The sequence below is a fragment of the Colius striatus genome, chromosome 30, assembly GCF_028858725.1.
Source record: "Colius striatus isolate bColStr4 chromosome 30, bColStr4.1.hap1, whole genome shotgun sequence".
NCBI classification, from domain to species: Eukaryota; Metazoa; Chordata; class Aves; order Coliiformes; family Coliidae; genus Colius; species Colius striatus.
Window position 1 is genome coordinate 737,013 of NC_084788.1, and position 14,288 is coordinate 751,300.

Below are 14,288 nucleotides of genomic sequence, written 5' to 3' on the forward strand. Positions count from 1 at the left end.
CTCACCAAAACTTGTTCTTAAATGTCACCGTTTGGTGTCTTACTTTCTGATGTATCTACGGTGAAGATTGTTTCTGTATGCAATGGTTAGAGATGAGAGAGCATTAGAGGAACAAAAAATGCATGTTTCCTAACTTTCATGCTCTATCTGCTACTATGGCAGCCAACTGGTGTATCTGAGCTCTGTGATGTATTTCAGCAGCAACAGCAAGACTCTTGTAATTTAGCTGGCTTGAGCAGCCTGCAGGTGTTTGTTTCCAAGCTGTGGCTTCTAGAGAAATACAGAATTCCAGCTACTCCCCTCTGCTCCTTAGTGTACCCAAGAAAGCCAGGGCACTCTTCCTGTTTCCAGAGGCTAGTAAAAGAGTCCCATCCCCTGCACTATCTTAAGATACTGTATGTTTATGACATCAAGAAAATAATAGAGGGAAAATCTACAGAGCCATAGGCTCTGTATTTCCTAAGGGGGAAACAGTATATCATTTTCAATCCAGTAGTTGTCTTTCTTTGAGCTATTAGGTTAGATGCCAGGCAGATGCACTGAAGCATGTTGCAGCAAAATGTCACATTTTCCATGAATATGTAAGTTGTTGAACTGGAACTGAAGTTAGGCTGAATAGTGATGCTGTTTATGTCAAACACCAGGAAGAGCCTTCCTTACAGACTGGAAAAATGTTTGCACTAACCTTTTTGCGTCCTACCTTCATACCCAGATCAGCTGAGGGCTGAAGGAGGCCTTGAGTTTTGCTTCAAAATTATGTCCCAATATTTGCCTGGGATGTTTCTTTTCATGGAATAAAGAAAAAGCAAAAGGTGACTGGTGTGTGGATGGAGAGCTGCACTGCTAACCTCATGTATTAAAAAAAGAAGAGATAGTTGAGCTTTAGTGTTTGTATCTTGACATTTTCCTCTGCAGTTGGGGATGATCAATGATGAAAGAAATTTTATGTTAAAAAAATGTGATCGTAATTGTCATTTAGGGAAGATAAAATTCTACATGAGTAAATGCATATCCTTTCTCTTGTCCTAATGAATTTGGTACAGTTGGGACAGTTATAGTCTGTATCAGTTTTAATAAATCTTTCTCAAGATCCCCAGGAAACAGTAAAAGAAATACAAGATGCCTATGGAGATTGTGTCCTGGATTTTATCCTCCTCACCCAAGTCCGCTTTTCAAGAGATGAAGCAACTAAACTGTCCCTCACACTCCCACTAGCATTTCCATACCCGCAACAGCCACCCTAAAGAATGTACTTCAGTTGACCTACAGATTTCCTGCAAATGATACCCATAAAATGTCCTGTCCTGTTTGTTCTGCTGCCTTTTCTTTTTTTCTTTTTCTTATTTTTTTTCATGGAGAAAAGAGGCAAAGAGAGTAGCAATGGGAAGAAAGACAAAAAAGACCTTCTGCTTAAAAAAAGTGATGATTCAGTTTTAGTAGCCAGTCACTGGCTAACAATCCAACTAGCAATCTGATGTGCATTCTCACACAGCAGAAATTATAAGACATACACTAGTATTTATGAAACTTATTCATTAAGGCACAACTTATTTGAAATTACCTCAAAAAATGGTATTTATGGGAAAATTACATGCAAAGATTCAGCAGACAGTCAAAAAAGTTGCACATAAATAGCAGTAATTTTAGAAATAAATGTAACGCATATTATTAGCAGTGCTGTCAGTAACTGGCAGCGTAATCTGATAATTAATTTTCCTATAAGCATTAACATCAAAAGATCATCAGATTGTGTCCTGGTATTCAGCACATAATACCTTGCACATTATACACTTAATTAGACAAATAGATTGTATCATGTAGAACACAATTCTAGCTTTAAATAAACCAAGTCGTTATCAGAGTGAAATGAAATTCCTTTGTCACTAACAAATCCATAAGCTCTCCACAGTCTGAGAATCTTCTACCAAAATAGTCTTCATTCAGTTTCTTGAAAGACTGCATCACAGTTCAAATCAAGCAGTCAGGAATTGCTTTTGCAATATAACAAAGCAGTCTTCATTGCTGCTTTGCAGTAGGAGATATACTGGCCTATTTACATCTGGAGCTGTGTCTGACACTGTGAGATTTGCTTAGTTCCCATTATTACATAGTCCCATACGAGACGTGGGATGTTTTGCATTATTGTCAGCTGTGCCATATACAAGAATAATTCTTCCTTTTAAAAGAGGTATTTATACTGACAAAATCCCAGTTTTTGTTGTTATCTCATTTTCTTCAAGTAACTGATGCTGCTATGCTGACAAAACTGATAGTTCCTGCAAGTATATATGGACAGTGTTAGAAGTACAGGACTAGCCAAGCTTGGTGAATTTCTCTTTGTGGCGGTTTTGGGTTTAGAACTCCACTAAATGCCTCAGTTCACTTGAAAAAAAAACCAACCAAACAAACCAAAGCCATTGTTGTAACAAATGGAGTACTGGGTACTCAATTGAAACACATTTTGCAAGGGCAGAGTGAATGCCTAGATGAGAATTATATTATGAAGAGTCCTGTTCATTCTCTGCACACTGCTGGGTACAGATAAACAAAGTTGTCAGTAGTTTACTGTGCTTAATGTATGGAAGCTCATACCTTTGGGCTTAGGGTACAGCCTAAAAAAGTAGATTTGATCCAAAACCAGACAACTTATTGTGGTATATTAATTTGTCTGGTAAAATACAGGTCTCTGGCTGTAAGGAGTACTGGAGCCTGGCACTCCTAGTGGATAACATGAAAGGCAACACATGTGTTTGATGTGACAAGGTGAATGTCCCGCTTAGCTTAGCCTTGTTGCTGAACTGAAGGAAGAGGTGGAAGGGCTCAGGAGTGTCAGAAAGTGTGTGAGAGAGATTCATTGCTGGACTGAGCATCTACAATCCCTGAGTTGTACGCAACAAGTTGAGTCTTCACCAGAAGTACAGGATTGCCTACCATCCTCTAGCCAGGTTAACAGAGGGGACCTAAGAGATGGAGGGGAATGGATACATGTCCCTTCTTGGGGAGGTCGGTAAATAACTTCCTGGACTCCCACGCCTCCTCAGTTGCCCTTGCACAACAGGTACAGGGCTTTGGAAGTTGAGGGCCAGGCAAAGGAATATGAAGTTGTAGAGACATTTGAGGAGGTGCCCAGGGTGAGTCAATCACTGTCATGCCCTAAGACTGCCTCAATTAAAAGGAAAGTTATAGTAGTAGGTGATTCCTTTCTGAAGAGAACTGAAGGCCCCTTATGTCAACCAGACCCAACCCACAGAGAGGTCTGTTGCCTCCCTTGGGCCCAGGTTAGAGATGTTGCCAGGAACCTTCCTGGTCTTGTGCAGCCAACTGACTACTACCCATTATTGGTAACGCAGGTGGGTACTGATGAGGTTATGGAAAGGAGTTCAAAAGCTATTAAAAAGGACTTCAGGGCACTGGGGAGAATGCTTGGTGGATCAGGAGCACAAGTAGTGTTCTCCATCCCTCTTATGGTGGGGAGGGATATTGAATGAATAAGGAAAGCACAACTGGCTCAGATGCTGGTGCCACCAACACAACTTCAGTAAGTCATGAAGAACAGGAGAGGTCCTTGAGGACTGGAGCAAAGCAAATGTCACTCCAGTCTTCAAAAAGGGTGAGAAGGAGGAGCTGGGTAACTACAGACCAGTCAGTTTCATCTCCATCCCTGGAAAGGTGATGGAATAACTTATGCTGGGTGCTGTCTCCAGGCATTTAAAGGACAAGAGTGTCATTAGGAGCAATCAACATGGCTTTACCAAGGGGAAGTCATGTTTGACCAACCTGATAGCCTTTTATGAAGATATAACCAGGTGCATAGATGGTGGTAGTGCAGTGGATGTGATTGATCTTGATTTCAGTAAAGCATTTGACACTGTCTCCCACAGCATCCTCACAGCAAAACTGAGAAAGTGTGGGCTGGATGATCAGGTAGTGAGGTGGATTGTTAACTGGTTGAAGGGAAAAAGGCAGAAAGATGTGATCAATGGGGCAGGGTCTAATTGCAGGTCTGTGTCTAGTTGAGTCCCTCAGGGGTCAGTGCTGAGGCTGGTACTGTTCCATCTATTCATTAATGAATGACCTTGATGAGAGAACAGAGGGCACTGTCAGCAAGTTTGCTGATGATACTAAACTTTGGACAGTGGCTAACACATCACAAGGCTGTGCTGCCATTCAGCGAGACCTGGACAGGCTGGAGGGTTGGGCAGGGATAAATCTAATGAAATTCAACAAGGTCAAGTGTAGAGTCTTGCACCTGGGAAAGAAGAACCCCATGTCCCAGTACAGGTTGGGGAATGAACTCTTAGAGAGTAGTGTAGGGGAAAGGGACCTGGGGGTCTCGGTGCACAGCAGGGTGAGCATGAGCCAGCAATGTGCCCTCATGGCCAAGAAGGCCAATGGCATCCTGGGGTGTATTAGAAGGGCTGTGGACAGTAGGTTGAGAGAGATTCTCCTCCTTTTCTACTCTGCCCTCGTTGAGATCTCATCTGGAATATTGTGTCCAGTTCTGGACCCCTCAGTTGATAACAGTAAGTCAGGAGCAGAACATAATAATGATGAAAGTAGTCTGTTACATGAGAATTCTGTTGGACCAAATAATGAGTACTGACTTCAGTAATCTGGACACATTTTTATACTATATATATGAAAATGTATTCAGGGTTTTTTAAAAATAAGTTAGACAAGTTAGGTTCCTGGCCTCACTGAAAGCACAAAAATTAAACTCGGAGACTTCACCAGATAGCTACCTTTGAAAATCTGGTGAATGACTGTTACATTTTTTCTCCAAATGCAGGATATAATCACAGTAATTAAAAAAAAAAATGCTATTGAATGACAACATAAATAAAATATAGGTAGCTATGAGATCATTAAATAATTGCCTAGTTACCTAGATATTTCCAAAACCTTGGCCTTTTTTTTTATTGTTTTATGCATATCTGTATCTTTACACATCTCTCTATTCATTTCAAGCCATCATGCTTAGGAGCAAATGTTGCTCATCTTTGAAGCTGAATAGCTGAAGGAAACAGAGTTGCTGTGGGCACTGTTTCAGCACCTAGCTCAAGAGCTCAAATGCTTAGTGAAATTCACAGACATCACCTTGGATGACAGAGCCTTAAAAACCTAAGGGGAGAGTTACATGCCTGAGATAGGGTCCACACAAGTCAGTTCAAAGAGCAAGAACAGCCTAAATCAACTAGGGAACAGTGAGAAGAGGATTAAGTCTTAAATCCATCCCCTGCAGGCATGTAGGAATCTAATTCTCATTTGCTGGGAGCACAGAGATATTTGAGCTCTCTCTTGGAATTACACAAAACCCACTTTTTTTTTTTTTCAAATGCTTTTAGTTGTCAGCCAAAAGAGAGACATACACATATTCAGCTCAGTTTCTGTCCAAGCATTTTATTAGAATTATAAATTATAGGAAAGGAAAATATTTATTGGTTCATGTGAAAGCACTGTAATCAGTCACTGCAGTATATATATATCAGTGCAGTAACAAGGCTATATTCTGTCCTAAGATAAGGAAAACCTCTTTTGCAGTATGAGCAATATGACGCCATTTCCATTTCGCTGGCCACAAAAATCCAATTTTTGTGAAGAGAAGCTTACCTTTATCCAAATACCTGTAATCTGTCATTAACAAACTGGGTTTTTTAGGAAATGCATAGTTTGAATTCATCGTTAAGTATGACTCACCGTTGCCTTAATTCATTTTTATAATGGCACATCTCTGCTGTAATGAGTCCTTCACTGTTTTCAGGTATACCCTGAACTAGCCTGAGGTGGTAAGTTTCCTGCAGATGCCTCCTTCTGTGCTGTATCAAAACCAAATTTACCAGATATTGTCAAATGTTTTTGAGATCACTCAGTTTACTCAGCTAGTTCACAATATTAAATGACAAAAAGCTCTCCCAAAGTAAAATGTTGATCCTATAGTCTGTATTCTTCTTGAACCTCTCTATGTGATGGTCAGTACAAGTATTGTTCTTAGATAATATGCAACCCAGTTAACCCATACTCTATGACTTGCTTTGGTAGATAAAGACCAAAGAAAAGGCATTTCTAAAAACTATTTCTAGATAAAACCACTTTCCAGTGTTTCAGTTTCCACTGAATGAGAACAGTGAATGACCAGCAGCTTTTTCAGATGAGTCTTGACTCAGACAGGCAGTGGATGACAAATATCCTTGTGTTAGCCACACTGTACGTGTTCTGTTGGCAATCTCCACAATTACATTCAGAACCTGTATATTCAGGGAGCCACAGAACTTCAGCGGAAATCATTCTCTCCACATCCCATAAATCACAGTATCTTGCCTTGTGTCAGCAACATCCTGTCTCTGCTTAATATATAAAGCTGTTACTTGTTCTCAGTAGAGGATCCGGCGGGATCTTGAAACTACAGTGACAGTAACTGAAGCAACAGATGAGATACCATAGGGTCTGCTGCATTTAATAAAAAATTAAAACACAAATCTATGACTCATTTTGATGTCATTCTGTTTAAAAAATACTTCTTGAGCTGCTGGAGAATTATATATTTGCTGTGACATACCCATAAGCATCTATCTCAAAAACTCATGTGCAGCTTCCAAAGCTATATTTTTAAAAAATCTTACTGTGAGTGTTTCTGAACAATTAGAATTTCTATTTCACTTGCTAATTCAGAAATCTGGTAGCTGATGGTCATCATGGAGCACTTCCCTTATTGTAAATCTTACAGAGGATAAGGCATGGCACCTAGGAACATGGACAGATCAAAGCCCAAATCCTGCAGTTTTCCTTTCATTTTCCCAAATAATGCATATGCTCATTCCACTTTGAAGTAACCCTCAAGGACCATTAGGAAAAATTGAAAGGATTTCAGCCACTGAAACTCTTAGTAATACTGCCAATGCCATTCAGTTCAACCCACTATAAAGACATGGGGAATAATTTCATCCCTGCATATTCCATTTCATCATTATTGATAAAACCCAGTCCAAATTTCTGATTTGTTTAGCGCTAGGTTTCAACAAATACTCATTTTACAGCCAATCATTACACAAATACTCACACAAACCCTACTCCTAATAGTAGAGCTACCCCAAAAGACAAATAACCTTATGGAAAGGAAAAAGCTTTTTTTTTTTTTTTTTTGCTTCAGCTTTTTTTCATATTTTGGGGTTTTTTTTTGGATGCTGCAGCACTAAAGCCTGACTCAAGAAACAGTTTTCTAGCTATTAAATGTCTCAGATTGCAAAATGGGTGGATTGCCACTCAGCTTTGCTGTTAAGAATATAATCTATTTATTGTGCAGGTGTCACAAGACATGGAGTTGCAAAGAGGCTATTCATTCTGGTCTCTCAAACATATTTTGACACTAGATTCTAGCTAAAAATATCTCGGCTCTGGACCTCTTCTTTCTCTTATATGCTGCTATTTCATTAAAAAGAAAGAAAGAAAAAAAGAGTTTAATTTAAGGAAAGAGGAGGCAAGGCATAAACAGGAGGCAAGGCATAACTCTTTAGTTAATGCAAAATCACTCATTAAGGATTAAGGATTCCTGGAATTAAACCTATGAATCTCCTGAGGAACGAAAAACACATTTCATTCAGTAGCTGCTAATGCAGAAGTTTGTCAGGCAACAGATGTTCCAAATTACAGTAATCAAGTTAGAAAGCTTTTGAAAGAGCTCTTGAGTTAGTAAATTACATCCTCAAAATAAAATATTTAGAAGTGGGAAACTGAGGACTGGGGTGATTGATTTTAAAATAGATGAAGTGGAAATGGATGCTAACAGCGAAAGAGCAGACAGAAGTTACCTCTTTTCTCTTTAAAAATCTCAAACACTTTCTTCTCTTACAGTTTTCTTAATATGCCTCTTAAGGTGGAAATAAGCTTTCCAATGTAGGCCAAAAAGCATGTCAAGGAGAAAAGCATATCCAGGGGGAAGCCAAAATGTGACTGATAGAAGCACCTTGTTGATTTGAGTAATCAGGCTGGCGCCAGGCTGTGGGGAAGTACTGAGACCCACCTCGCAGGGCCCATCCTGCCTTTGTTAGGGAGCTGCTTCTCACCTCAGGGCTTTGAGCTCTAAGATCACTAAGCCCCAGCAGGTACCTGGCTGATTTTAACCCAGACCTGCTGCCCCCAACCTTCACAAAATCACGGAATCTTAGGGTTGGAAGGGAACTTGAAAGATCATCTAGTCCAACCACACTGCCAGAGCAGGGCTACCTAGAGTAGACCCAACAGGAACTCGTCCAGTTGGGTTTGGAATGTCTTCAGAGAAGGAGACTCCACAACCCATCTGAGCAGTCTGTGCTAGGGCTCCCTCAGCTGAACAGTGAAGAAATTTTCCATTGTGTTTCTTTGGAACCTCTTATGTTCCAGTTTGTACCTGTTGTAGCTTGTGACTAATGCTTATTTCATCCAAAATGTGCAAGTCTTCAAAGAGGTAAAAATGAACTATGGGTCAAGGAAAAGGCACAATACAGACAACATTTGAAACTGTTTTCACTGTGACATGTGGTATCCTGTGTGATCTCCTGTGTGATCAAGTGTTATTGATTCAAAGGAAAAATTAAGTAGAATCTTTAAATAATCCACTAAACCAAGCGCACCTTAAGATGATGAAGACTGACTGAGAGAGATGAAGTGCTGCAATCGTTCAGGATCATCAACTTTCAGTCAAAAATATGCATACTACCAGGTATGACTTTACTTAACATCTCTATTACTGTTGTTAGCCAACCTGAAGCCATGGGATGAAAAGAGCCCTCTCCCATTTGTTGAGATTCTATCTGAATGGCAAAGCATATGTTTGTACACTTACATTGATGTCTAAAAGAATTACTTTGGTAATAAATCTGTCTCAAGATGAAACTTAACTGAAATTTTGGACAAAGAGCTCATGTAATTCCAAGTAATTCTGAGCCCTGAAAAGATGTGGCAGCAATACCTGATCTTGAAGACATAATTGCTAAATGTTGACAACTTTGTCTGTTGTACTTTGTGATTCAAATGAAGGTAAAAGATAGATCATTAAGAATGTGCTTTAACAGAACTACCATACTGCGTTTAATGCCGGTAATGAAGAAGGATGTAACTATTTATATTGGCAGAAATCATGAAGGCTAGCATATCCAAACGAAGATCAAGGCATTTTATTTTCATGTCTTCACAGTGAAAACAATAATATGATGATTCAGTAAGCTCTTATATATATATACATATATAAATAAAATATTTTATATTTATAAATTTTATCAATACGGTGTCCTGGTTTAGGCCCATCAGGGAACAAAGGCCACGATTAGCCTCGAGTACCGAACAGGCTGAGAATTGCTCGAGGGCAGGGAGGGCTTAATTGCCGCTTAAGGTTCAGGACAAAACAGACCAGGCCACTCACAGGTTTGGGGAAGAAAACAGAAAAAATAATTTAATGCAACATCAACTAAAACACACCCCAAAAACCCAAAACATAACCAAAATGAAACAACACAGAGTAATACATCAATGAAGAGTCCAACCAGCCTTTTTAAGAACACCTTCTTGCCACACCTCCCCTCTTCCCGGGCTCAGAGCCCCGATCCCGGTGTTTTTTACCCTGTCCCCTCCTGAACGGTTCGGGGGGCAGGCAGTGGGGGTTTCAGTTAGTCTATTCCCGATAGCTTCTGCCCTTTGTCCCTCCTCAGGACGGGTGAACTCCACACCAGTCCTCCCTGCAAGTCCGTGGGGTAACTCACACACACGCAGCCCTGCCTGGGCTGCTCCGACGCGCACTTATCCCAAAGGCTGCAGCTCCTCTCTGCCTCTCGTGTGGGGCTGCTCTGCGACACACAGGCGCTCCAACATGGCCTGGGCCATGCCCGTCTCCTCACACAGTCCCTCGCCCGTCCGGGCTCACTCACATGGAGCTGCTGGTAACCTCGATCCATCCAACCTATGGATCTCCATAGGTTGCAGGGGCACAGCTTGCATTCTCACCACGGCTTGCAGAGGAGTCTCTGGTCTATTGCTTCTCCTTCTTTCCTCCTTCTCTGGCTGAAGGGTCCATGTGGTCGCCTCCGTCTTGTATCACTCATACACCTCCTGACTCCCATTCCAATTCCTGCCCCCTAAATAGTGATGGCAGAGGCGCCAGATTGGCCCAGCTGGGCCAGAGGTGGGTCTGAACCCAGGAGCCGGGGGAGGGTCCGCAAACTCTTTACCGGGTCTTCACTGCAACCCGCTCCCCCTGTTACTAAGCCAAAAGCTGCTCCTTGCTAAACCAGAACATATGGTTATTATTGTCACATTTTACTATCCTGTTCCAACCACTGAAAGGAATTTAGGATATCAAAATACAGCCTAAGTGATACAGTAATGAATTTATTATTAACAATTGAGCTTTAAAACATGTATGAAGCTTCAAAATCAGATGATGGGACAGAGATTTGTCCCAGTAATGTCCTTTTTACTTTGAGATATAATTATGTAGAGGGCCAATTTAAAAATAAAGAAAATAGTCTGATAATACTTGATTAAAGGTGCAATGTAGGCAGATGACCTCAGAAGTAAAGCTAAAAACTCATTTCCAATCTTGCAAGGAAGTAAAACAGACCAGGTAAAGAGTGCTTGACTCTTCCAGGACATTTCGGGAGCTCTTTGCCACTAACACCTATTTTCCTCTATACTGCTGCAAACACCTCTCTATCATTCAAGCACACAGCATCAACACAGCAGTCAGCTAGTTAGCTCACATATGGGCAGCACTTGGGTTGTCTGACTCAAGGTCAGTTTGACATCCAGAACATACTAAGACTCCACTGCTTCATTCACAGATTACCATTATAGGTAACTGCGCAGAAACAGACATCTCTTTGTGCGATGTTAATACAATGTTCCTGCAGATGAGATAATTGGAAGTAGCTGTGCCAAATCCGAGGTGCTGAGGTAAGCCTACATTGCAGTTGGCATGGCTCTGAAGTACAAAGTACATGCCGGCAAAGTCTGCCCCCCGGGTAGCGTCAGCAGAATTACTACAGAGCCAGAGCAAGGGACACTATCTAAAGATATGTAGCATAGATAGCAAGTAAATCTGGCTGTAAACCCAGCGTCAGCGGTGGCTTCAAAATACAATGCAGATCAAGCCAGATATATGAAAGTCACCAGAGAGTTCATCTGGCACTGCAAAGCCATAACCGCAGAACTAAGCTATCTGTGCTGAGCTGTGTGATAATGTGGTTACATTGCTGCAGCAAGGTACAGCTTTGCAGGACGAGATGTGAGATCTAGCAAGGGTTTTGTGGCAATACTATTGCTTCAACAATGCAATGTGAGAAGTCCTCACAGGGAACAAATGCAGTGGCTTGTATGTGCGATGAAAATCATTCTGAAATATCACAAGGGAACTGGGTAATGCTGCAATAACAGAAAATCAATGAAACTGCACAGAAAGGCAGTATGCTTAAGCATGTTAGTTTTCTCAAGTAGACCCGTATGGCTGTTCCCTTTTCCTTGACCTCCTTCCTATTGCAGATGTTGTGTAAATTTCAGGCAGTTACTATGACAAAGAGGATTGTGAAGACAAATAAGACATTTGTCATCTGATTTTAAAGCTACCTGCTACACTGTGGACTTTCAAGGCACAAAACCATTAACTGCAGGACGTGCCTCACCATTCACATTTTTCTTGATGAGAGAGAAGGCATCACCTGAGCAATAAATATTTATCTCCGGGGCTTTCTCTAAACATAATTTTACTATAATTTTCGATGGAGTACTTTGGGGAGTGTATAATTTTAGTAGATTCAGTTTGACATTATGTTTCTTTTCTACAAAAGATGACAGCTTTCAGGCAGGCTGAAATAACTAAGTAAAATGAATCACACAGAAAATATAATTCTGAAACTTTAAATTGAGAAACTGATAAATACGCATCCAAAAGTTAGAATACTGAACTGGTTCTATTATACAAAAACATAAATTATATTCCCTTTACATACTAAGAAGTTTAATCTTAATGCCCTGAATTCTGATCTTCAATCTGAAACCTAACACATGCCTCCATTTTTGAAGTGGATGTAGCACGAGCTTCCATCTCTGTCACCTTAGCCATCCTAGCTCTTGATCCTAGCTCCTTAACTGCTGAAAACAAACAAACAGAAAAATGCTTTCCAGAGGCTACAGATCAGATGACCTTGTTCAGTTCTGCTGCAGAAAAGTCCCATGTGGCAAAGCAGAGCCTTGTGTCTGAACAGAATGCCAATGGACTTGTTAGTAGGAAGACTTGATATAGACAGAAATTATTCAGAATTGGGGTAAGGAAACTTGGCCTTCACTTAAAATCTTCAGTAGATTTCAAAAAATGTACTTATGTTTTTTCCAGAGCATCACCTTGAGACATAAACTTGGGAAGGGACACTTTCCAGGCATCACTAGCTGGATGTAAGTACAAAGTATGTGCCGGTAAAGTCCTCCCACCAGCAGCCAGGGGAGGAAAAATTCAGTCTGAGATCTGCTTCTGTCAGAAGTGTGTTCCTCTATGGGAAGTATGATCCAAGCACAGACAGCTACTCCAAAGGACTTGAATGCTTTCAGAAGAAATGCTAAATTATGTGTGAAAAGATTGACTGCAAGTTGCCGGGGAAAGAGAGAGAATTTCAAATGCAAAGAGGCCCAAGGTGGTATAGTATGATATAAATAGAGTTAAGATGCTGATAAAGGCCAAGGTTAGGTGTCACTTGGTAAGGACTGGTGGATTGTATGGTAAAGAAAGCAGCCTTCACCTTCATGTGTGCAGAGATTTGCTGGCTGTGCTCCTCTGTCTGTGTGACTTTGCACAGGGAGAAAGGGAAGTGGGGAGGCAGGAGCAGCCTCTGCTCTCTATGTCTGGGTCCATCTCCCTGCTTGATACTTGACCTGAGACAGAGCAGGACAATGGTCAGCTGCAGCACAGGAGCTCCTCCTCCTTCAGATTTTGAATATGAGTGCTGCTTCCTTGCCATTGCATAAATCTAACCCCGTTAGCAAAAATTTTTCCTGTTACTTAAAGAAGGTTGAATCTGGCCAACCAAAATATCAGTTATATATTCTGCATAATAACTGAGTAATTTGTATTCAAATGTATTCATGGTAGATAGCAACTGTAGAAAGGTACAAACTTGCCATGACCTATTTCGTTAGAGCAGATAGACCTATCTCGCTATAATGAAAAAAGGAAGCCCATTTATGTCACCATTAATCAACAAAACTACTACCTGTGGTATGTTTTAAAAATACACTGACTTTTAGAACTGTGCTCACTTAAAGTACAAATTAGGAACTGGAGACCAGAAAACAAATAGAATACACTGAGTACTCCTCACCTTTTCTTTTGGAAAACTGGAACCAATTCAAGTTGGCTAGTAACTGGGCCATAAAATTGTTCACCCTGTATGCCTCTGCTGTAACAGCATTAATGGCTGGCTGTATTAATAAATCAAATCAGCAGAACTGAAAGAATGGACAAATAATTAAAATAAGCCCTGAACCCTGTCTCCTGCTTATTTTTATAGCTGGCAAATGCAATAGAGTTGCATATACTTCACTGAATGCTCTTACACATATATTTCTAGAGGTGAAAATTGCAGTTGCTCCCTGGCTAAATATTGTCACACATGGGACGGGATCAAATGTTTAAACAGAACACAGATGGACAGGATATCTTGTGTTTTCACTCTTATTTTGGATTAACAATTGAATCCCTTTAAGACCTTATTTTGTGTAATTTCTGCTTAGACACAGCAAAATTTGCGTGCCTTCCCTGTAACGTGCAGATGCTGTTGCACATTTGCTTTTTGGGTAGTGTATAAAATAATCAGCCTGCTTCAGTGTCTAGTGCAAATACATTTGCAATTTTACATCAATTCATATCAGTGATGCATTTTCTGGGAAAAAAAAATAAAATGTAATGTTGTCATCTGACATGACAGCTTTTTGGTATTCAGTAAAGCATGAGAACAACTTTGAGCTTCAGCTTGTTGGTGATTTAGCCAGGCATATGTCCATTAACCTTGGTGGTGATGCCACTACACCTGGCTAGTGTGTAAAAGCATCTGCTTAGTTTTAATGAAGAGTATTTTCTTCCTATCAGGGTAATACATTATTCAGATCCTTTTCCCCAAGTAATGCGAAGTGCAACAGAAAATCTGTCTTTTTGTTTGTTTGTTTTGTGGCAAAATACGAGCATCGCTTCCAGCTGCCAGTCACTCCTGCAGAAAAAAAAAGGGGGGGGGGGGGGTATCGACTGTTGGAAATTTTGTGGAGGACACGCAGCTGAG